The 25056-nt window shown below is 45.6% G+C and overlaps 2 pseudogenes; both read right to left on the reverse strand.

The window, feature by feature from the left end:
* Window positions 1–3354: 3354 nt before the first annotated feature.
* On the reverse strand, window positions 3355–3475 carry LOC136646140 (5S ribosomal RNA; annotated as a pseudogene).
* A 9436-nt stretch (window positions 3476–12911) lies between these two features.
* LOC136647272 (5S ribosomal RNA) lies at window positions 12912–13031 on the reverse strand (annotated as a pseudogene).
* Between the last annotated feature and the right edge of the window lie 12025 nt (window positions 13032–25056).

Below are 25056 nucleotides of genomic sequence, written 5' to 3' on the forward strand. Positions count from 1 at the left end.
TAATTTTAAAGATCAAGTTCTGGAGTATATGTTTCACTATTGTATTCAGATGATTTGGAGAAGTCTACCCAAGGACTTCTTCATATTGATGAAATGAAATGAAATGAAGTGCCTAACCTTTGCAGAACTAGAAACTGTAGCAGGACACCAAAAGTGTCCCATTTCTAAAGTTATCAAATTAGCAATCCTTGGATCTTGGTAGCAAATCTCCTTCCTTCTGTTTAAATTGTTTGTGTCCCCAGTATACCAGCATTAAATATATTCAGATGTTGTTGAGGCTTGGAAGATAGTGTTCATGTACTATCAGAGTACTCATGACTCATTTTCACAGTTTGAGCAAAAAATGTAGTCAGATGATAAGGTGTTTGGTCTGTAATGATTGGTGAGAATATATGTACAAAATTCAGACTCACTCACCAAAGTGAGTGGGAAGCTACCTGAGCTATTAAAGGGAATATTTTAGGTGTTCACAGGCCAATGGTATCAATCTCTTTTTAGAATCATGAATGTGCTAAACACATCCTCACAGATCATTTTTTTAAGCCTTTGCAAAAGGTCACTGCGAGCAACATTCTTACATTGACTGTTATCTTCAAGTACTTGCTCAACGTGAATTTCGGATAGATTGATAACAGGACAAGGCCCCAGATCAGCAGTGACCTTCTAGACTTAATATCAAAGAGTGGCTGATAACTGGTTTAGCTTCTGGGCCAAATGTAAAGGCCAGTCCTGAGTTTTGGAGATGGTTTCTCCTCCTCTTCCAATTTATGAAGGTCACACACCCACAGGGTAGTCATTATGGTGGGTCAATCTGTCTTTCTTTTCTGACCACCAGGTTCCCATAACTGCAAGGGAAGAGTATGGCATATTACCTGGTGACCAATCTCTTATTTTCTACTGTTTTGCTGCTTTCCTTTGTCCAGTCCATAAATCTAAGGCGCATAGTGTAGGAAATGCTTTCAGGGAATATGCACAGTACTGTCTCTCTAGCCATTCAGCAGAATGCTACACAAGTTTTTTTTGCAAGTAAGCTCCATTGATTTCAGTGGTGTTTACATCCAAGTAAGTACGGTCACAATTTCATTTGTTGATGTGGATCTTCTCTCAGGTAGCCTCAATAAAGTAAGATGTTTGTAAATCATAATAGTCAATGTCATTGGAATTAATTTTGGTATTGACTGGTCATAGATTAAATTTTCTCTGAAAAGCAATAATTCAGTAGACATTCCAGCCGTCTGCTATGTTTCTCTGTCATCAGTCAGATGCCAGGATTCAGCATGACACATGGAGCGTTGAATAATCCCACAGCTGGAAAACTTTATGGCTTATATATTTGTGTGTTTAAGGTGGATGAAAATGAAATGATAATGAATAAGCTAACACAATTTTATTAGTGCATATTTTAGCAGACCCATAAAGAAAATAAAATACAATCAAGTCAAACAAGTAATAAGTATACGGGGAGCTGGGATTTGGGCATTAAGTCTGAGATGGGCTGTAAATTGTTTTTAACGTCTTAGGGGAGCAAACTTTAACATGTATAGTAGCGGTATTATGAGCACACCCTTATACAATCAGAAACACACACACGCAAAACTGGATTGTGCCTTAGTTCATCTGAGTATTGTATAAATACTTGTGTGTGTGTGTGTGTGTGTGTGTGTGTGTGTTTAAAAAGAAAAAGATAAATATACAAATATTAATACACAAATACAAATGTGTATTAGTATGAAGATGGTAAGTTTCTAGACACAGCTTTGATTTTTTCTCTGCACTCCATGCTTTGAACTGATCTACACTGTACAACCTGCTGGGAGAAGAAGCAGGATGGGGACCACATGATTTAATGTGCACCAAAAATACTAACCCATAAGGGAGAAGGATAGGCTACAACCCTTCTCCCTTGCATGCTCAGTTTCCAAGAATAGGGGAATTGTAACTTGCATGATTTCCTATGTCCCCCACATTCTGAAACAATATAGACCCAGGAGGATTCATGGCTCAAAACACCCCCCCCCCAATAGATAAGGAGAATTTTCCAAAGTTCTAAGTCATGAAGAGAATAGCTATGTTATGTACTCCAAGACTGAACAATGTAACCATACAATGGCAGGTGTTAGAAAGCACTTTCCCTGTTAGGAAGCGGGTTACAAGTCATAGTAGGTTTATGCCAGCTCTTGGTTTTAGAGGCAGGCTGCTTCTGATTGCCAGTTGCAGGGGAGGGCACCAGGAAGCAGGTTGTATCTTGCTGTCTTTTGTGCTCCCTGGGGCATCTGGGTGGGCCACTGTGAGATACAGGAAGCTGGACTAGATGGACCTTTGGCCTGATCCAGCCGGGCTCTTCTTATGTTCTTATGTTATCTTCTCTAATATGAGCCTTTCCTCTGCTTACTACAGACCTACTCAACTTATAATGTACCAAGCCAGTTTAACCAAGTCAAAGACACCAGTCTATTAACTATGCTTGATTGTAGCCTGCTGGTTTTTCGCCCCCTTCAAAACCTACCAATAGTGCAGCCCTAACGGGTCCACAAGAGCAGGAGGTTTATTGAGCCTTTGATGGGCTGCCATACATTGTTGGTGGGACATATTGAGTTTTCAGGATCACAAGTTATGCAAGCCTGGCTTACTACAAGTACATGGTTAGAGTACATGGGATACGGCTACTTTTGTAGTGGCACCACAGTTACAGGACTCTATCTTTAGAGAGGCTATATAGGTGAATCATTAAGACATTTTCATTCCAGCAAGATTTTGAGCACAGCTGATTTCTTAACTTTCCTCTTACTACTTTTTATTTAATGGTTTTGATTATTTGATTTTATGAGCTGCTATTGATTTGTGTATTTCATTTGTAAATAAGTTTTAGTTATATTTTTCTTTTAGTCTTGAATGCCCAGTGGTTGGAAAGAGAGAACGTCCACATGAAATGAAAGCCTTTTTCTACTATAAGTCACTAGATTTATAGTAGATTGTCAAATAAGTCTTACAAAGAGTCCAACATCTATCCAGGTTTTGATTCCATTAAAAATGTCACTTCTGGTTTTTCGAGGGGGGGGGAACTTAAGTTAAAGTTTTTGTTTTGTTTTGCTATAATCATTATAATCATTATTCTGTGCCCAGTAGAGGCTGTGAGCCTCTGCTGGGTTCAGAAGATCTTTCAGAGGTAAGGGGATGGGTGTGGGGAGGCCCCAACGACCCAATTCGTGGATAAGTGAAACCACAGCTACAGGATCCACAGATACGGGGGGGCTGTATATGCTTAGGACTGTGTTGCATGATTTGCAGATGTGCTTATTTGTGATCTGAGGAATGGTTGGTTGGCAACCTTCAGTCTTGAAAGACTATGGTATGAGCCTACAGCACCCGGTATTCCCAGGCGGTCTCCCATCCAAGTACTAACCAGGCCTGACCCTGCTTAGCTTCCGAGATCAGACGAGATCAGGCATCTGCAGGGTAATATTTAACAGTGATGTAACATTTGCAAATACCTGACTTGATTTCCGCTTGCATTGACAGGTCACGTAAGTTGAATCCTACAATGAGCTGATTTCCGATTTCCTAAAAGAACATATTTGAGCCTTTTAGTGGACATTTTTTCCCCCTAAGGATGAGGTTGGATCCAGAGTTACATAGAGCTCCTCTTGTGCAATGGGGCTTTCACATTTCCCGTGCTTCTTGAAAAGCTGCTCATGAATGACAGGGGAGCCTCCAGAATGGCATGGGAATAGAATAGAAGAGGTATTCTAGGAGGGGGGAAATGGTGGAAATCAAGGGTCTTGCATAAGTGTAAGTACCTTGCACTCTCAGAAGGGACACTTTAGATCCAAGCAGTTGTGTAGCCATGGGGGGGGTGGCACATTAAGTTCTGCAGGTGTCACAATGTTCCATGTAAGTGGCCCCTTCCACTTGCAGTTGGAACCATTCTGAGAACAACATGCAGGTACATTGCTATTAGTGCCCAGAATGGCTCCGATAGCAATAGGAGGTGCTATTTACATGCAGTGGCATAGCTAATGAACATGTAGCCTGGTGCAGAGCTCAAAATGATGCCCCGGAAGTGATGTCACAACTGGAAGTGACATCACGCATCACACTCGGGCTTTTTAAAAAGCGCAAATTGGGGGACAACCTGCCTCCTCTCCCCAGCAGTTCACTACACACTTGATCTGCCACCTCTCCCCAGCCAGAGGCATAGCTAAAACATCTATATGCTACCTGGAATCAAAGAAGATTTTGTAGCCGACTCCATGACCAAATCAAATTTAATTAGGTAAATAAATAAAAAGTGTGTCTTATTGGTTAGAGACACTATGTTGGGGTGAAGAGGAATAGTTGTTCTCCCCTTGCTAAATATAAGAGGCACACCACTTGAAAAAGTGCCTCTTTACCAATTAGCAGGAGTAGCTGTGTTATGATACATGGAAATGAGAGCTGACTCATATTAACACCTTAGTGGTTCCATGCTGTATCATAACAACATCTCATTGGCTCTCAGAACAATCAGTCTCATTGGTCAGTTTTGAGTTAAAGAAATACACTTTTTGTTCCATAAGGCAGTTGTGTTTTTGTTTTCTGGTTAATTGGCCATAACTTTTGATAGAATACAGATATTCAAATGGGGTTTGTTTCATTGCATTCTGCTTTAAATTACCTTTCCAAAGACGGGAAAGGTATGCTTTCTGCTTACATGGCTCGTTGTGACACCTACAGTACTCACTGCGCTGCCCCCTCTTGCTACGTCACAGGGTGCAAGTCATAATATTTAAGTACAGGAACCAAGTATGCATAGTTCTACCTGTAGAACTGCATCAACATCCGAAGTGCACTGTTGCCTGGTGTACAATATTAAACTGTGTTAATTTTGCTCTCAAGGAAAAATGCAAGAAGGTCCAAGTAGTAGTACCTTGTATGTTCCACTAGACTGGAAGGGATTAGCAGATGTGTAAAATGTGTGGAACCAGCTAGAAGTCTTGATTTGTGTAAAAACAAACTGGTTCCCTTATTCACTAGGGCAGGAGTGTCCAAACCCCAACCAGGGGGCCAAATCTAACTCTTGGGGAGGATTTTATCCAGCTCCCGAGCTTCCCCAGACTAAAAGGGTTCCCCAGTTCCCTCGGGGTTTAAAATAACTCAAAAGACACACTTCCAGGTGCTGAATGTAAGACAATGTAATGGAAAGAAATTATTCAACTACACTGCATTATATTCAGCACCTCTAGCATCTAAATGAAATATATACTGATGCTGAGAGACCTGGAATATAAGTATAAATATAATGTTTCTTAAACTTAAAACCGAGCAGAAATGAGACAAAAGAAAGGTTTGATTTGCATCATAGGTTGCTTGATGCTTTTTCAAAATCCATTCCCCCCTTTTCCTGGGCAAATCAATTTTGCCTTCTCTTCCCCTCCCCCTTCTATCCCCCACCCACTTACTGTATTCAATCAAACTCTCAGCACATCGGTCCTCCATGTATTTATTATTTATTTATTTTCTGGCCCTCAACGCTGTGTCAGATACACAATGCGGCCCTCATGCCAAAAAGTTTGGAGACCCCTGTGCTACGGGGCAGGAGGAGCAAATGGTATGACTCCCTATGGAAGTCAAGGGGGCTGTTTTAGAACTTGGCAGTAAAGCACTTTTGAAGAATGCAATGTTCACATTTTTAAATGGTGTTAGACCGTCGCTCCAAATCTTATCTTGGTTTTTAAAAGACAGTGTGCTGCCGGTTATCTGATCCCTGTTACGTACAATACTGTTTGATAGGCAGAAGTGAAAGGCTGGCAGTATTGTACTGAGGCAGTTCTCTCTGGAAGGAGATTCTTTACTGACTCTAAAGTGCATTTGATATAATGCGCCAGGGTGACTGTCTTTACTATGTCTTTATTATAGAGTTGCGCTAGGTATGCAAGATACTAAATGGAGGGAAGAGAACGGGGTTAGTGTAATAGCATCCTAAAGCTGCCATAAATCTGTCTGCCTGTTTGCAGTGCATGGTGGGAAGAATGCTTAGGTTTGGAGAAGTTCATTCCAGGTCTTTTTTTCAAAGTATATTTCTTCAAAGCTGTTTTCCATTGCATGCTGTGGAAATCTGTAGCAGTGTAGGCATGGGTAGAATCAGGACCTTTTGAACGGAGCATTTGCTGCTTCTGCTTCTGCACTGTGGCAAGTGGCAGGCTCCAAATCAGTGCTTTCCATGGGTATATGTGGCATTAGTGTTCTTAGTTTAGTCACTGAATTACTCTTTCAGATCTGCTGTCCTAGAAAAAGTCACTTATGGTGCACTACAGTACTAAGAATAGGAATCAGGAAGATCCCAGATTCAGATTGGAGAGGGATGCATCGGACAATGGCTGTTCATGACGTTAGTATAGAAGAGTACTATTGTACGGGTTAAAAGGCAGTATGCCTTGGAATACTGGTTGTTGGGTACCAACACTGGCAGAATTCTATTGCCTTCATGCCCTGCTTGTTGATTTCCTGGAGACATCTAGTTGATCACAGTAGGAAGCAGAGTGCTAGATTTCATGGGCCTTTGGTTTCACCCAGCAGGGCTCTTCTGACATTCTGAAACCAACTCAGTTTGAAACTCACCAAGCAGCCCTTAAGCTAGCTATTGTCTCTTAGCCTCAGTGTCATTCCCCCTGCCTGTGACAATATACAGATAATAATGCTAACCTCTCTCAAGGGAGTCTTGCTCGAATTGATAATATCTATAAAGTGCTTTGAACAGGCTAACATGCTATAAAACGGTGAAGTATTTCTTGGGTGCAGGTTTGTGGCTATCCCATCTGTACATGTTCCATAGGAAGTTGACTCCTATTTCCCTCCCAGAGAGGTGCCTGCCAACTCAGAAGCTGATCAAATCCAGAGCACCAAAGGGAAAGTAATGTTGCAGCACAGGCAGCCTGCCAGTCTCTCTACACATGAGAGCCATCAAGCTCTTTGATCCACCTCTTGCCATTAGGTGGGCTTGGCGTGGATATATATGCTATATACTTCCTGAAATAGTGTGCCCCCGGTAGCCACATTTATAGCATCTGTGGATTTGACTCATTACAAATGCCATGGATACCAGGGGAAAGAGATTTCTGGTTTGCTTATCAGACTCAAGCCTCCCTGAGACCTCAGAAAGCTACTTACAGTTTGCTCATCAAACCAGAAGTGACTGTGGATTTGTGTTATCTGCAGATTCATGTATGTGTTGGTGGTCCTGGAAGGGATCCCCCCACAGATTAAAAGGGCAGACTGTTTATCCAGGATATTGGATATATAGCCCCTTTCCAGGTTTCAACTAGCCCTCTTGAGCCCACTCAGACTTGCACCAGTCAAGGAGCTGGCACAGAGCTGAACAGACCCACTGGGGACTGAAGCATGGCAGACTAGGGAAGTTAAATTTTTCTTTTCTTTACCTCTGCATTGCCTCATCGTCCCTGACTGGCCCATAGCCTACAGCGAAGCCCAGTTGCACCACTGCATGCTATCTGCTGACCTAGGACAGGGTTGGGCTAGTAGTTTTTGAGGTTCCATCTCTATGCAATGATGTCGCATAGTAACCCCCTTAAACTTGTTCAGACATTCATTCCATTGTGTGCTTCAAAATAAGACTCCCACCATTTCTCGTTGTGAAACCAGTCACACATCTCAGAGGAGCTCAGACTGGTAGATGCAGGGACCAAGGCTGTGCTTGTTCCAAGGAGCTCGAAAACACATCTGATAGTCACACAAATTAAAACTATGCACATTTTGAGGGAATATTATTCCAACTAATGCTGAGATGTTGTATTTCACCATTACTAAATGACCACCCCATGTTACCGTTGAAAAAAGGTGCCTCGTGTCACAGAAGCCATAGACTTGATATAGTGCATCTCGGGAACCGATAAATTTCACATGAAGTGGAAAATGTGCAATGAAAGGTTTTTTATAACCTCCTAAAATACGGATTTAGAGTCCAAGTATCACAACTTCTTTTTTATTGTAATTACTATCTCAGAATTTGTATTTTTTACAAAATGGAAAATACTATTGACTTTAATATGAGCAAAGTCTACATTCAATATTGTTTTTGACGATGAAATAACATATATGCTCTCATACTATAGCTATAAAATGTTGTGTTACATCAGTGTTTTTACAGAAAGACACTGAGACCTGGAATGTGGAAACTTTGAGCAAAAGCAATTTTGATTGTAAATTAATGTTTTTTTCCGTGGATTATACTTTTTTTTTTTCCTAGAGATTAAACTGAATTGTGAATATCTGAATATAATGGACATTGCACTGAGGAATTGTCTGGAAAATTTTTCACTTACTTTATTTTAATAAACGGTTTAACTTTATCGATATGTTAGCCTGTAAACTTCTCTACATGTTGGTTCAGCCTAGTGATGAACACACAACAATGCAAAAGGAGACTCTGCAATGAAACATTTGTTTGGGACAATAAATTTTGGCTCAGGGGAGACTAGACACTTAGGGTGCAATCTAGAGGCACCCTTGGACTGGCGCACTGGCCCAGGAGGGCTGCAAACATGCCATAAGGCAGATTTGCACCTCCTCGGGAGTCGGCAAGGCCGGTGCACAGAGGAGCACCAGCCTGCAGAAGCTGACACAAGCTTCCATGCCTACGGATGCACTGAGCCATGCATCAGCCCAGCTGGGCTGATGCAAGGCTCTGGGGTGGGTGGGGAGGAGGTGGGAGGTAGGCATTCCAGGGTGGGGGGAGGGCAGGCAGTGGGCAGCCCTGGGGGTGGATGGGTGGGAAGCAGGAGGCGGGGCTGGAAGCCAGCACTTATGCCAGATCCCAACCCCCATTCCCGGGGAGTTTGGAGCAGCTTGAAGTCATTCCACTCTCCTTGCACTTGTGCCACCTCAGGAGGTGGCACAATTCCAAGGAGACCCATAGGGGCTGGGGTGCCTTACCCAGAGGTAGGGGAAAAAGTTTCCCCTTACTTTCGGCTGAGCCACTTTAGGCCCCTATTCCGCACTGAATACAGCGCAAGCCTCTTGACTTGCCTGTTCCAGTGCAGGATAGGATTGTGCCCTTAAAGTCTTTGTGTTCACATTTACAGTTTTTGGGAAGCTATGCATAGATGAATCAAGGCCATAGAGCCACAAAACTTACCAGGGAACCACATGCTTATATGATTTAAGTATTGCTGGATGGTACCAGTTGAGGTTGCAAGTAGAGGGGTGTTTTGCCAAATTCCCAGTCCAAGCTTCGCCTAGAGACTTATGTCCACTTTAAGCTAATCAGCTCCCCTGTGTTCCCCAACAATGGCCCTCATCCTGCACTGCTGGACCCCACCAAAAGGGCAGCTCGCCTGTTCAACCTGCAGAGGTCCTCCTTCCTCCCCTCTCCAGCCACCCCAGCAACAACTAGGTCCTCAGCAGATCTTGGGAGTGGCAGCCACACACCAATCTCCAGTGTCTCCAGCAATCCTTAGAAGTCCATTCACCCATCTGTCCTTTAGTCTGTTAGTCCATCAGTCAGTCAGCAGGTTCAGTAGTCCATCAGCCAGTCCATTAAGCCAACAGTTTAGTTATCTACATAAGAACAGCCCCACTGGATCAGGCCGTAGGCCCATCTAGTCCAGCTTCCTGTATCTCACAGCCCACCAAATGCCCCACCTCTCCTTCAAGCGCCTTCCTTCTGCTCTCAATCTCTCCAAAGCTCTTCCTTCTACACCCACCAAACTCTCCCTTCTTCACATGCTGCTTTTATCCCTTAATGACCTGGTGGCCTCTAGAGGCCACAGCTGTGCAGCATACCCACTGCTAGTTAGAGCCCTGGGGTTAACCCTATGCTTGCCTGTCAGTGCAAGGGACCATTGTTGACACCACATCATATCTCTTCCAGGGATCTTGTGCATTTCCATTACAAGGGGATGAAGAGTGAATGTTTTAATGCTCCTTCATCTCTCCCTGCACATACAAAATTATGGCCTAATCCTACTGGGGGCTCTGTGCCAGTGTAATGTGCATTCTGGTGGCACAATATGCTTTATGCCCATCACAACTGCCAGGCTGCACTCTGTGCCATAGAGTACAGCCTGGTCATTGGCAGAAGAGGTCAGTGGCCTTGTCTGCATGATAGTAGCCACTGGGGGGGGGGGTGCTGGGTATTGGTAAGTTGGTGCAGGGGATGGGAGGAATGGGGAAGGCTGGGAGTGGAACAGGATGGAGACTGAGGGTCCAATCCTATCCAATTTCCCAGTGCTGGTGCAGCTGTGCCAATGGGTCATGCATTGCATCTTGTGGTGGGGCAGCAGTCACAGAGGCCCCCTTAAGGTATGGGAACATTTGTTCCCTTACCTTGGGGCTGCATTGCAGCTACACCGGTGCTGGACAGTTGGATAGGACTGGGTCCTTAGGTAGGATTTAAATATATGGGACTTACTCCTGAGTAGACATAGCTAGGCTTGTGCTAAACATTGTATATTTATAATGTTCTGAATGCTTTTAAAAGAAACATCAAAAATGGTGGTTGTTGTTTTGTTTTTAAAGAAAAATGTTACCTAAATCTTTTAAAGGGCACTTAAAGTGAAGTCTAATGATTCAGTACCAATAGGGGTGACGAGACGGACTTACACTTCTCCTACTGAAGTGGGCACCGAGGATATGAAAGGCAGCTGTGCCCAACATGATCTACCAGTCCCAGTCCCAAATCTCTGCATCCAGAACTGAGCTTCCTGCACATTCTATTCTACAGCTTCATTCTAATGCTGTTGTGGGAGTCTGGCACACCGCTCTCAGGAGGTGCGATCAGCGTTGGCACTGTCTGAGTGGGAGTGGGAGACTGCATTTAGCTCCCTTTGACCCCTCTGCTGTTGGATCCGGTGGCCAATCTCTTCCGGCAGGTGACTGGTGCTTCCCAAACTAACAGTGTCAGCTATTGTACAAAATGAGCCTGTCACCTGGACCCAGCCCAGGTGGCCAGGAGTTCCCTGGGCACAGGGAACTCCTCGGCAGACAAGGCCTACTCGGGAGTAAGCCCTGAGTGTCATCAGGACTGGGGGCCGTGCAGGACCCCTACACGGGAGTAGGGACAGGGAACAGCTGGGAGCAGGAAGACACATGGGCCAGAAAGGTGGGGTTAGGCAGACCTGAGGTAAGCCTTATAAAGGAGCTGGAGAGGGAAGAGGGAGGTCACTCCTCTCCGGAGGGGTGGAAGGCCAGAGGGAAGCCAGTGGGAGAAGGTGACCCAGGCCAAAGGGAAAGGAGAAAGGCCTCCTTAGGAAGGGGGCTATGGGCATCTCTGGAGAGCAGAGGCCTGGGCAGAGACCTCCCTGCCCCCCCCCCCCGCATTCCCAGACAGGTACTGTGGGCCCTCCCAAGGCCAGCCAGCCTGACCCCAGACTGCCGGGGCAGTGCTCTCCAGAGCCCTGGCACAAGGCTGAGGGACTCGGGCCGGGAGGCCAGGACTACAAGCTCCAAAGAACTGGAAAGCCTGGGGCCTGAGCCGCTCCGACAACAACGACACCAGTCAGCCTGAACTGAGGGGGGCTGTGAAGTAACGAGCCCCCATGAATGTAAAGAGGTTGAATCAATTAAACAGCTTGTGTAAAGCTGCCCTACCTGTATCCCGTGCGTTAATTCACCATCGCGCCTAGACCGGGTAAGCCCCTCGCGCTCAGTACAGACCCCAGGGCAGGGGCCTCCTCCCGCCATGGACATTACAGAGCCACTAACTGTGGTGTGTGCATGTATAGATGAGCACTTTGTAGTTTCAAAGAGAAGAACCTGCACAGCTTACAGGACACTGACCTGAGAGGCCTTGTGAATGGCTTGCACTGACACACCTTCAGAAGCATCCTTTCGTAAGGAATACCGGCAATTCTGTCCTTCTGTGCTGTCCTTCTTTCTAACACAAAACAGTTACTGCTGTGGTAGCAGTTACAAAATTGACATGCTGTGGCTGAATCAACTTAGGATGTTGCTGCAATATGACAGCCCCATTCCTTTCCCTTGTGCCTGCTCTTCGGTCACACCAGTGCAGCGTACATTAGCCTGCTGAGTCAAGTGTGACCCAGTGGCTAGTTTTTGGCTTCACCTCTCTCTTACCTCCTGTAATATGGGTGTGATCTGCCCTGCAGAATTACTGGGATAACATATATGTTGCACACTGTTTGTACATGATCTGGTATAGCAGAAACACGCAAGATCCCTCGAGGAGATAGAGTGTAGTGTCAACAGTGGCCCCCTGATCTGAAAGACCTGGGGAGCATGGGGTTAACAACAGGGCACAGCTGCGGCTACTTGAATGCAACAAGGCCCTCAGGGATAAAAGCAGCACCTGAAGGAGGGAGAATTGTGGGTGTAGAAAGGAGGAGGTTGGAGAGGCTAAGAGAGTGGAAGGAAGGAAAGAAAGAAGGGCTGATTGATGGACCAAACAGAGACTGCGGGAGACTGGTGTGTGGCTGCCACACTGAAGAGCTACTGAGAACCAAGGTTTGCTGCAGTGCCCAGAGAAGCTGCTGGTGGAAGAGGGGAGGAAGGAGGACCACTGCAGGTTAAACAGGTGAGCTACCCTAGTGGTGGGGTCCAGAAGTGCTGCAGCACAGAACTAGGGTCATTGTTGGGGGAAGAAGGGAACTAATTGGTCTGTGGTGGACATAAGATAGCTAAAAGAAGAGTTGGCGAAACGTCTGGCCCAGTTAAGCACTCTTGAGTCCCATCAGTTAAGCATCTTAGAGCCCAATGCTAGACATGCCTACTCAGAAGTAAATCCCATTGTCGTCAGTGGGGCTTACTCCCAGGAAAACATGGATAGGCTTGGGCTGTTAATCTCTCCCACTGAAGTAATTTGAACTTCAGTGCATTTGACTTGGGCTGGATCATTGCCTTCTCCCATGACAGCAGTTTTTGGTGGTTGGCAACCTTCAGTCTCGAAAGGCTATGGTATAAGCCTACAGCACCTAGTATTCCCAGGCGGTCTCCCATCCAAGTACTAACCAGGCCTGACCCTGCTTAGCTTCCAAGTTCAGATGAGATTGGGCATGTGCAGGGTAACAGTTGCTGTCAGCAGTTTTTATTTTATTTCGCATTTTTATGCCACCCTTCTTCCAAGGAGCTCAGGGTGATGTACATGGTCCCTTCCCTTCCTTTGTCCTCACAATAACCCTGTCAGGTAGGTGAGGCTAAGTGAGAGTGACGGGCCCAAGGTCACCCAGGAAGCTACATGACTGAGCAGGGATTTGAACCGGGATCTTCCAAGTCTAAGATGATGCTGTTGTTAACGTATCACCTACTTTAGCCCAGAGTCTTCATTCCTGAGCTGTACAGACACATGCTGCAGCCATCTATTAGCTTGCACATGTCTAGGGATTACAGAAAGGTGGAAGTATATCAGGAAGGAGTTCTTACTGAGATGTTAGAGAGCTTAAAAAGGATACCCCATAGGTATATGTGAGGGGAAAAAATGGCTAGTCTGAGGGTAAAACTGCATCTTCAGATGGTTTACAGCCCCTCTGAGATGGATGACCAGGACAAGGGTCATTAGCTCTTATCAAGAGCTCCAGCCTTGGTGAAAATCTTGGTAGAAAAATTGTCATTTTTTTCCCTCTTTGCTGCTTAAAATACACCACTGGCAAAAATAATCAAGGACAAGATAACTCCTTTTAATTAGCGTAATTAACTAGAATCCCTGAAATGCTCATTTGGTTTATAATAACCAAGTAATTTAAAATTACTCAAATTACTCGATAGAAGTTCTAAATGCCCTTTTAGTTTCTCTTTTGGGAAAGCCATTAAGAAATAGTGAGACCCATCCCTCCCCTTCCCCAGGGGTAAAAAGCAGGATGTCATTGGACACTTCACCACCCAATCATATGGACAAATAAATCATGCCTTAGTTTTAAATTGGTTGCGTAATTAATCGTAGTACTGCCTTTGAAGCATATGAAGTTGCCTTTGAGCCCAATCCTCTCCTTCCCCCGTGCTGGTGCAGCCAAAAATAGATGTCCTGTATCCAGTGGAGGTGGTTGTGGATCAGGAGGCTTCAGAAGGGAAAGGAATTCAAATCCCCTTGCTCCTCCCATAAGACTCCTACTCTGAAGTGGGTCCCCTTTGACTCCACAATGGGTCTCCTCCAAGTCTGAGGTCAGAAAGGAGGTGCCCACAGAAGGAATAGATCCAGTGTGTGCCATCACCGCTGTATCCATCCCTTCCTGCAGCATCCCCACTCCCATTCTGACCCCTCATCACTCAGTTTTGCCCCTCCCTACCCCTGTCCTGTTATCCCCCACCCCCTCCCCCATCTCCAACATCTTACCTGTCTCAGTGGGTGGCCAGTGATCCAATGATGAACAAGGCTTCAGCCTTCTGCCTGGCACCCCAGCAGCACTCTACTTCACACACAGCCAGAGGCATTTTTACAGCACTGGTAAAGCAAGTAACACTGGTGGAAGGCTTGTTCCTCCAGCTCTACAAGCCTATAGGTTTGGGCTGTTAGAGTCGTCGGCATTACACCCAAGGGGATAGAATCCAGCATGTGGAACACCAGGCATCTCCAGGTAGGGCAGAGAATGTTCCCCACCTGAGACCCCAGCAAGCTCTCAACACAAGACTGAGCAAGAAGGGCCTGCGGTCAAACATCTTCCCTCAGGTTCTCAGGCAGGGATCCTTCCCAGTTCTACTGAAGATGCCAAGGATTGGACCATGGGAAACTGTTAGACCACTGGTCCATCCAGGATCTAAGCGAGAACATGCACATGACGCAGCTTTTCAACCATTGAGCAATCGCCCCTGCCATTTGGTCATGTGAGTTTGGACTGTGGCTCAAGTTCCACTTGTGCTTTTCTTCTGATGAGAATGTGTTGTTTTGCTTCCACATTATTGATGAGAAATTACAATAAAGAAGTCTTTGGGAAGACTCCAGCCCCCAAAGGTCACAGCATCTTTGCTCGGGCACCAGAAAGACTGCGGTGAAGAGAAAACGGCCTTCTCATTCCGCATGCTTCTCTAATTGAAAGGCGGGCTAGAAATTGGTCTCATGTGGAAAGTAGTGGAAAAGCAATCTCATGTCCCCTGCCGCACTCCCCGAGGCACAGATGGTCAGATTCACAATGTATTGCGAAGGGACAGCTCCCCAGCTTGAAGGGGTCACAGGATTCGTCCTCTTGAAAATCAAGACAGCCTGGAGCCAGGGCTATGCAAGTTGCTCAAATAGTAAGAGAAATGAGGGCACCTCAGTCAGTGGGAAAGAAGTGTTAGAAACATGGAGGACAGCCGAACATGAAACACAGCAGCCAGGTTGCTCCCCGAGTGCAACCATTCATAACATGCGCCAGTCCTGCTCTCTTTGCCTGGCATTAGCCAAGCCTTTCGAGCAAATAACTTTTTTGGGGGAGGGGGTTCCTTTCACATCAAGATGTTACATCAAATACAAATCAAGCATTCGTCACCATGCACCATGAGGTCGCATTATATTGAAATATATATGCATTTTGTGTGTGTGTGTGTGTGTATGTATGTATGTATACACATACATACATACATACATACATACATACATACATGTATGGCCAGATCCCAAAGGATCTCCTCTATGGAGAACTCGTGCAAGGAAAGCGCCCTACAGGTAGACCACAGCTGCAATACAAGGACATCTGCAAGAGGGATCTGAAGGCCTTAGGAGTGGACCTCAACAGGTGGGGAACCCTGGCCTCTGAGCGGCCCACTTGGAGGCAGGCTGTGCAGCATGGCCTTTCCCAGTTTGAAGAGACACTTGGCCAACAGACTGAGGCAAAGAGGCAAAGAAGGAAGGCCCATAGCCAGGGAGACAGACCCGGGACAGACTGCACTTGCTCCCAGTGTGGAAGGGATTGTCACTCCCGAATTGGCCTTTTCAGCCACACTAGACACTGTTCCAGAACCACCATTCAGAGCGCGATACCATAGTCTTTCGAGACTGAAGGTTGCCAACACATAACAATTTGCTCCAAAGCGCTATATGTCAATTATACACTAATACATACTCGGTGTCTGACATGTTTGTGAATACATAAACTATTTAACCTGTTGGAGGGCAAATGTATCACCAAAAAAAAAAAAAAAAAAAAAAGACAACCCTCACCCCAAGGCTGGCCCAAGACCTCCTGCTGCTTGAGGCAGCATGTCAAAGGCTAGTCCCCTTTCCTGGGTATGAGCTATCTTTTGTTCTTCCCACTCCCTGTTTTGGAAAAGGAGGAGGGGGAAGCAATGAAAGAGGAAGAGTGGAGGAGAGAAGAAGGCTAGAGCAGGTCCAACGATTCCATGCTTTCTAATCTGCTTCAGCACCATCCCCATTCCTGTGCAACACAAAGACTGGGAAGAGGGGGATAAATGAACAGATTGAAGAGGGTGCTTTTCACCTGAGGCAACTGCCCCAATTGGCCTTTTCAGTCTTGTCTCACCCCCCAAGCAGGGCCCATGAGAAGGGGGTAAAGTGGGTAATTTTTTCCTGGAATCAGGGTCAAAAGAGGGCCCAGGACCCAAAGGACGGGGCCCAGAAATTTCCTGGAAACTTAAATTTTCCGACCTCGCCTGGACTTGCTGTCCACAAGGGGTGCTACCGGTGGTATGAAACTTTGGCTGCTTCCACAAGCCATGTATGCTGGGCCGAGGAATGCATACACGATGCTCCTCAACGTAGTGTCAAATCTGGGAGGGAACTGGCTTGCTACAATAGCTCTTTGGCTTGTGGATCCACTTACTGTGAAAGAGTGCATATGAGCTCAGGGACAGTTGCACAAGTAAGTTTTGATACACAAGGGACACTTTCAATTTCATGTGAGCCTAAATAGTAGCAAGCTAATTTTTTGGCAATGATTTTTTATATTTAAAAGGCCTTAGAGAGACTTGGGAGTGTGTTTGGTTTTCCATATTACTGTATCTAGCTGCTGACACAATGCAGGCAGGTAGATCTGAGCTACGCATCAGGAAGTCCAGTAGACCTGGGCTCCAAAAACTATTCCAGCTGTTGCCATCCTCCCCATGCTGTTTCACCCCCTCTTTGGGGGGGGGGTAAAAAAAAACTTTGTACTCCCTAATAAAATTCCTTTCAGAGGCCCTACCCCAAGGGTTTAGCTCCCCTTAAGGGCAAAGTCTGCAGGTCTCCCCGGCCTTCTAGAAGTGAAAGCGGAGCAATCGTGCTCCACTTACGGTTTTGAGGAAGTGGAGCGTGATCACTCCAATTTCACTTTTGGAGCGTCGGGGAGCTCTGAAGATGCTCACGCAGGGCTCCCTGCAACTCCGAAAGGTTGCTGATGGGACTGGGGAGTCCCTCGATGCCTTCCCCCTGCCTCTGCTGCCTCCCTCTCCTGCAAGGACTTACTGAGGTCCTTAGACTCCCTGAGAGTTTGAAAACAGCAGGTTTAGCTGATTAATCTACAGCCCAGTTCTATCCAGGGCTGACAGGATAGCCTGGATAGTATAAGACATGGGCTGTTGAGGGGGGAGGTGTGTTGTCCACACCTGCTGGACAAGATATGGCAGAGGTAGGGGCAGGGATTGAGGGGCAGGGCAAAATCGGATGGGATAGGAACAGGGGGTGAGACTGTGGAAGGCGATGGGTTGATCTGGCAGAGATCCTATACTCTCTTTTGGCAGCCTCCTCACCCCTTTCGTCTCCTTGGACTTGCACCAGCTACAGAGCTATAGAGCTGGTGCAAGTGCAAGGAGACCTGCTGTGGAATGAGAGGCTTACAAAGGGGTAAGGAGAATTCCCCTTTACCCTCCAAAGTCTCCCCAGCCACTCCTTCTTTGAATACAACACCTCAGGAGGAAGGCTAGGATTGGGTTCCTTGTGTCTTTAAATACTGATGCTTAATGTATGCAGAACATCTAAAATCCAAGCTAGACCTCCCTCAATAATTTCACCATCTGGAGAGGAATCCAGAGATGTAGATTTTCAGTGTAGCTTCCATGCCATTCCGCTCAGGTGGTTATACGATTGTGTATTGTTTTATTCTCTAGTAAAAAGTATGGTGAATATTTTTTTTTAATAGAAAAGTGGTTTATTAGTGTTATAAACAAATAAAAACATGAAAGATTTTATGGATGCACATTGTTGTTGTGTTCAAATATTTTTCAAATTGCATTCAAATACCATATTTGGCTGTAATAGAATTATAGACATTATTATGGTGGTAAAAAAAATACTTTGGAAAACACGCTGCAGCACAAACAAAAGTTTCTCAGAAGGAATTCTAGCAGAAGCATTAGTGTTGTGGATGGATATGTGACATACCTACTTTTGTCAGGTAAATATGATCATAACAGTCTTTTAAAAGGCAAAGAATGCTCTCTTGGAACTAGGTCTCTCCTTACTATCTTTGGATAATCTTTAGATGCTAGAGGAGTGAAAAGGCCTTAAGACATATATCAAATTTGAATGGGTTCGGCATAAATCGCTTTTTCATGATATACCACTCAGAACGTGATTCATGGATTCATCTCTCGACAAGACAAGGTCAGTAGAAATACAATGATTCAGTTTCTTGCCCACTAGAGGAAGGAACTTAAACAACAAATTCATCTTCACATCTGACCTCATGGAATTTGACACACAGAAAGAACTGTGGGCCTGGAAATAGACTTAGGAGCAGATCTGCTCACTCAGTAGTGTCAGCAAACATGGCAAAATAATGCCCTGGAGTTCAAAATACAAAGGAGGATTTATCCAAGCCAAGAGAACTTTTCCACTACCTTGCAGCATGTCATACGCTACAAGCCTGCAGTGAACTCCAACAGACACAACCCTCCACTGCATTTAGCGACACAATCAAGTGACTGTGGAAGACTCTCAGAGCCGTAACTAGGGCGGAGCCTGAGAGGCGCCTGCCCTGGTTGCTACACCAATTGGGGGTGCATGACTTCTCCCAGGCTCTGCCCTAGTTATGGAAGAGGTGCTGGCGGCTCCTTCTTCATCTTGCTGCCATCGCTGGAGACATTAGGTGGGGCAGAAAAGCACTGGGGAGGAACAAGAGGGCAAGTTTCCGAGGGGTCGTGAGAGGGATCAGAATGAACCCTACCCAATCCCAATGACATCACTGAGGATTCTGCAAGATGATAACAAACTTAGAAATTAAGGTGAAAACAATGAACTATTTTCCAAGTTTGAGATATCAGGTTGTTGTTTTTTTTTTGGGGGGGGGGGTCCTTAACTGGTTGGAATTTGAGCATCACTAACAGTCCAATCCTATCCCCTGTTCCATTGTACAATGTGCCTGCACCAATTGAGTACATGGTGCATGCCATGGTGGGGAAGGCAATCAGGTGGCTAGCAAGAAGTAAGTGCACTTTTTTTTACTTATCTCACAGTGGAGCCCCTAATCGTCTATGGGTCTCCTTGAACCCATGCCAGTGACCTTGATGGTGTAAGTCCACAGAGAGGAAGGGGGTGGGGTGGAGTGGAGTGGAAAATGGAGGATGATCGAGATAGTGTTTTGCCACTGACATCTACTCCCTCCAACCTGCTCCCCACTACCTGCTGTTCCCCTCCATGTCTCAGACCTCTCCCCATCCATAACTCACACTGTGCACTGCCTTACCTCCTCCTGCGCAGCCTGGGTGAGCCATTGGCACATAAGGCGAGTCGACAGCTGCTTCCATGGGCAACTCCCTCACATTCAACAGCAGTGCGCCATTTAAAACAGCTATCATAACTGAAGAATTTGATTGGGCCATAATCCTACATCACCTTGGGATCCAACTGGGGTAGAGACATACATAAATATTAAATACTGTCCTATGGATTAGTCCATTGTTTTCTGCAAACAATGGACTCAGGAAATCTCAGGAAATCTGCAGAATTTGGCACTGACTGCAGAATGGAGCATGCTGAGAGTCTTGTCTTTAAAAAGAAAAAAAAGCACAGCCCTACGCTTTTAAAGTATATAGGCACTGATGCAATCTTGTCCAGTACTCAGGTTTTTTTTGTTTTTTTTAAAGACATGGTGACTCACTACACAATTCTGCTTAAAAAGACCAAGTGATTTACCTGAAAGCACAAATAACACCATCAAAACATGTGGGAACTTTATGCATCTAAGAGGGAATTTTTGCATTTCACATTAAGATCAGGTCATCTTTAAAAGGCCAGCACATTGCCAGAGAAAACTGTAAGCAGGAGCAAGTGGGGTCTTGAATACCTCAATTCCCCCACTGTGTATCAGTATAGCACCTCTGCTAAATAAGGTGATACTGATGAAATGAGAACAATTCCAGGACTCGGTAACCTTTCAACTTTCTCATTTCCACATCTGTAACTGTCTCCCTGGTGTCTAATGTGTACAAGGTAAATACACACATGCGTGTGTGTGTGTGTGTGTGTGTAACCACACACTTTCAGCCAGTGGCATACCTGAGGAAGGGGCAATGGGTGCAAATGCCCTGGGTACCAGGCTTGGGGAGCAGCACCGAGCCGCCATCCATTCCCCCAGCAGCGCTCCCCCAAGGCACTGAGTCAGTGTGCTGATATCAGTGGGCCAATCTGAGGGCCGCCCCTGAAGGCAACCTCCCAGAGGCCATGTGCATCCTTTCTGGTCCTCAGAAGGCCATGTAACCTTCTGGAAGCCAAAAATCCAGTTTTTGGCTGAAAACACAGGCCAACACACATTTTGTTTCCTTAAATGTTATACCAATTCCAGGGTATATTTGGGGTGCCGATTCCAAAAATGGCATCTGTTTTGCCCTCATGAGGAAGCTGCTTGAACCATTCACTAATGAGGCTATACTATATCTCCAAAACTAGATGTGATAGGGCAAAACGGATGCCATTTTTGGAATCGGCTCCCCAAATTCATATCAAACCACCATAAAGTTTGCGAAAAACTTTTCTTACCCTCAATTTTGTAGGCCTGTGAGATTGGAAGTGTTGGCTTTGGGCCTCCAGAAGGCCTTACCCAGCCTTCTGAGGGCTAGGGAGACCACGTGCAGCCTCCCTAGCCCTCAGAACACTTAGAGGGGGGAAAGAAGTGGGTACAGGGGGCAGCACCTCCAGGTTGGGGGGTGGCACCCCTGGGAGTGTGCCATGCTCTGGGCAGTGGCCAGGAATGTCACTGCTTTTAGCTGAGCAGAACCTACTGTGTTGTGTAGGAAGCGAAACATATTTCATTTCAGCAACTTAGGTACAAATCCAAAACTAAGTTAATCCCAAAAAGAATTGAGTTACTTTGAAGCCCATTGGCCTCAACTGTGTTAAATGAAACTAATTCACCAATGCATACAACGGAAGTTCCAAACGCAACATGATGGGGGAGATGCACAATCAAATCTCAAAAAGCAGCCACAAGGTGGCTAGAGCTTTTCTTTGCAGGTTGACTGGGTGGGAAACTGTCAGGAATCAAAAAGTGTCAGGCTTCCGTGAGTTCAGTTTTAGGGTCTGGGGGGAGCTGGTGTTCAGAGCAAGCAGACCCAAAGCAGGTCCATGGTCCAAAACATGCTAGGGATGAGTGACAGGCCAGCAATCAGGATCAAGGAGCAGGTGTATAGGTATGTTTTCAGCATCAGAGTCAAATCATTTTCAAAATACGTATGTAATGCAATCATTTTGTTGGTATGTTTGGACTTGAATAAATTAGGCCGTAATCCTAACCTTAATCCTAGGATTAGGCTGTAATCCTAACCTAACAGCAACTGTTACCCTGCACATGCCCAATCTTGTTTGATCTTGGAAGCTAAGCAGGGTCAGGCCTGGTTAGTACTTGGCTGGCAGACTGCCTGGGAATACCGGGTGCTGTAGGCTTATACCATAGTCTTTCGAGACTGAAGGTTGCCAACCACCTAACCTTACCTTGTGAAGTACATGTTCCCAAGCATTGCAGGTGTGCCATAAAGCATGTCTGTGGTGACTCTGGAACAGTCCAAGCCAGCGCATGGACGTGCACTGGCCTGCTCTCGTAGGATCCCATCTGGCACTGGCTCAAATGGGTACCTTTGCGTCAACCCTGATAGGCCAGAAAGCTAGTGCAAGAGATAGGAGAGGGTGGCAGAAGGGCGTAACTGAGGTGGGGAGGGGTGTTTTTGGGTGGGGAGGGCAGTCCAGAAGGTGGATCAGGCCTGAGAGAGGGTGGGACCGGCCACAGCAGCCCATACCATATCATAACCCTTTGTCCCTGGCACGAGCAGCCTAATACAGGTTGTTCAGATTTGTGCCAGTGAATTCGCTAGTTCAGATCCGAGTAGCACCATGGGGGTGGCTGGGACCTGACATGGGGTAAATATCCTGAGTTGCCCTTTCACCACCTCCTAACCTGCCCTGGATTCAGCACAGGGTAGGATTGGGCTGCCCAGGTTTATCTGAGTCTAATTTAAGGTTGGTGTTTAATATTTGTTGTTTGTATTCCCTATGGTGTGTTCCATAAAACTAACAAAGCAACCATCTGGCTGTCATTTCTTTCCATTTCTTTTTGTAGAAAGAATTGTTCTTTTCTCCAAGATGCAACATGGAAACTTTGCCTGCACAAACAGCAGGAAGAACAACAATTAAGCAGCTGACTTGCCAGTAAATACTGTGCGTTAAATCCACACTGACTTCTTTTCTCGGGGGGCGGGAGGGGGAGAACAGAAGTGTGCAATTTTTTACAAGCCATCAAATAAAAAAACTTCCATCTGTACAATTCCTGCCAAAACTTCATGTGAAGTGCAAGCTGAAGCACATTTGGTGATTCCTCTTCAGGTGAAACATCTAAAGAGCTTTGGGAGAAACTAAAGGAGTTTCAAGAATGCAAGCATGATATGTTTGCAGAAATGTCATGCTTTTCCCCCTTAGCTGTCTCTGGAGTCCACCTAAAGCAAAACGCTGAGAAAATTCTGAGGTTTCTAGACAGGGAAAACGTGGGTGAGGATGCAAAGAGTTGAAAGTCCCAGTGAGATCTCTTGGAGAGATTTATTTGAAGAAACTGTACTAGCCCAAATTCTGGTCCAGACCCTCTGACTTTCACCTGTAACCATTAGACACCACTGCCACCTGGAGGAACTTTAGTATAGATAGATCCATAGGTGAAATTCTGAGGGCCCAATCCAGTGGCAAAGTACCGTACGGCACTTTTGTGACTCTCAGCGTTAGTGTTGGGCTGTAGTGCTGGCATTGAGGGTCCTTTAGGACCGGGCTGTAAATCTCCTTCCAATGCCAATGGCCAAATCTCTCCCTCAGTTTCCCACAGCTTTTTCAAGTACTGTATGTTACAAGAAGGGAGCCTGCTATAGAAACAGTTGGCCCACTGGACGGGGATGGGACGGGACAGGGGACTGGAGACTGCAGAAAAATTAAATGAGTTCTGCACATATGTCTCCATGGCAGAAGAGCTTGGGCAGATACCACTTCTGGAACTGCCCTGTTTAGGAAAGGTGACCAAATAATTATGTCAAATTGAGGGAACATTTTGGAACTTATTGACAAAGATTAACAAGTCATGGGGTCCAGATGGCAGCCACCCAAGAGTTCTTAAAGAACACAAATGTGAAATTACTGATCATCTGACTAAAATATGCTATTTGTTCCTTAAAACGGCCAATGTGCCAGAAGACTAGAGGCTAGCCAATGTCACACCAATCTTTAAAAAAGAAGGGGTGTTGGGGGGGGGGGAAGAGATGAACTACCGACTGTTCAGCCTAACAACTGTTGAAGGTAAGATGGTGGAAAACCTAATCACGGATAGTATCTTGGAACATAGAGAAGAACTAGCTTTGCTAAGGGAGAATCAGCATGGCTTCTGTCTTCCCAGGATGTGGTGATGGCACCTTGCCCAGATGCTATTAAAGAGGGATTGAACAATTTTATGGAGGAAAAGGTCCTTCACAGGTTACAGGCCATGATGACTGTATGCAACCTCCAGGTTTTAGTGGTAATCTATCTTTGAGTGCCAGATGCAGGAATTGGCAACAAGATGCAAATCTCTTGATGTCTTGTGTGCTCCAAGATGCATCCGGTGAGTGACCGTGAGATACAGGAAGCTGGACAAGATCTGCCCTTAGCCCGATCCTGCACAGCTCTTCTTATGCTCTTTCCTGATCCATCACCTTGTAGCGCAGATAACAGGCTGGGGTCCTGGAACAGAAAAGCTCCCATGTTTGCAAGCTGATCAGTCAAAATAGGTTTTCAGCGAAAGACTTTTTCGTTTCAGAATACAAGAAAACGGAAGTGGTTCAGCAGACAGAGTAAGAAACCAAAAGAGTTTATTCTAAATCTGTGATGGGACAGCATGCTTTCTTCCAGGTGAAACGAAAGACATGCTCAAAGAGACCGAGTGCCAGGCAGAGAAAGAAGAGGCAGAGGAAGAACGCTTGCCCTCCCTGTTTTCAGAAGGTGGAGCTTTGATTCCAGTCTCTCTCCATCATCAGAGGATTCTCCCATGGACTGCAGCTTTGTTAGGGTAGGGCTTATGCAAATAGATCAAGGAATAGATCAACCTCTGCTAAGAACCAAGCGATAGCTCAGAAGGTTCTCTCCCATTTCTTCAGGAGGGAACTCCTTCTGGCCTTGATAGACATGGCACCTTTCTATGCATGGGTCAGAGAGCCAGGTATTAGCATATTTATATTCTCTATGTGACAAGCAGGCAAGCTTCTTATGCTTTCAGGAAGGCAATGCAATCTTAGTGCAGCTGAAAGGTCAAATGGAGCGGATTTTTTTTTAATACCTAAAACTGGGGCTTTTCTCCACAGGGGGCATCCACATAATCCTATTTAGGGGCATTTCCACAATTCACAGAAGATAAATCCTGCCATAGACAGGCATATTTCATTGCCACTAGTCCTTGATGTGCCATTAGGCAGAGGGAAAATAAAATTCTCCAGGCCATGTTCGTGCGTGTGTGCCAATATTGTCGTCCAATTATAGCACATTGTGGGGTAGCGAGATTAAACAAAAAGGGAAATTAACTGTTCAATTAATTCACAAATCATCTGCAGAGTCTTTTATTTAAAATGAATTTTATTACTGCCTTCTTCTGTGTTTAATTTCATTGTAATAAATAGGCACATCTCAAAAATGTCGGGAAAAGAGAAACGTTGAAGCCACGCAAGCATCGTGTTAAAGGAATTGCTGAATTTATCAGACTGCCATGA

The sequence above is a fragment of the Tiliqua scincoides genome, chromosome 3 (genome assembly GCF_035046505.1).
Source record: "Tiliqua scincoides isolate rTilSci1 chromosome 3, rTilSci1.hap2, whole genome shotgun sequence".
Classification (NCBI taxonomy): Eukaryota; Metazoa; Chordata; class Lepidosauria; order Squamata; family Scincidae; genus Tiliqua; species Tiliqua scincoides.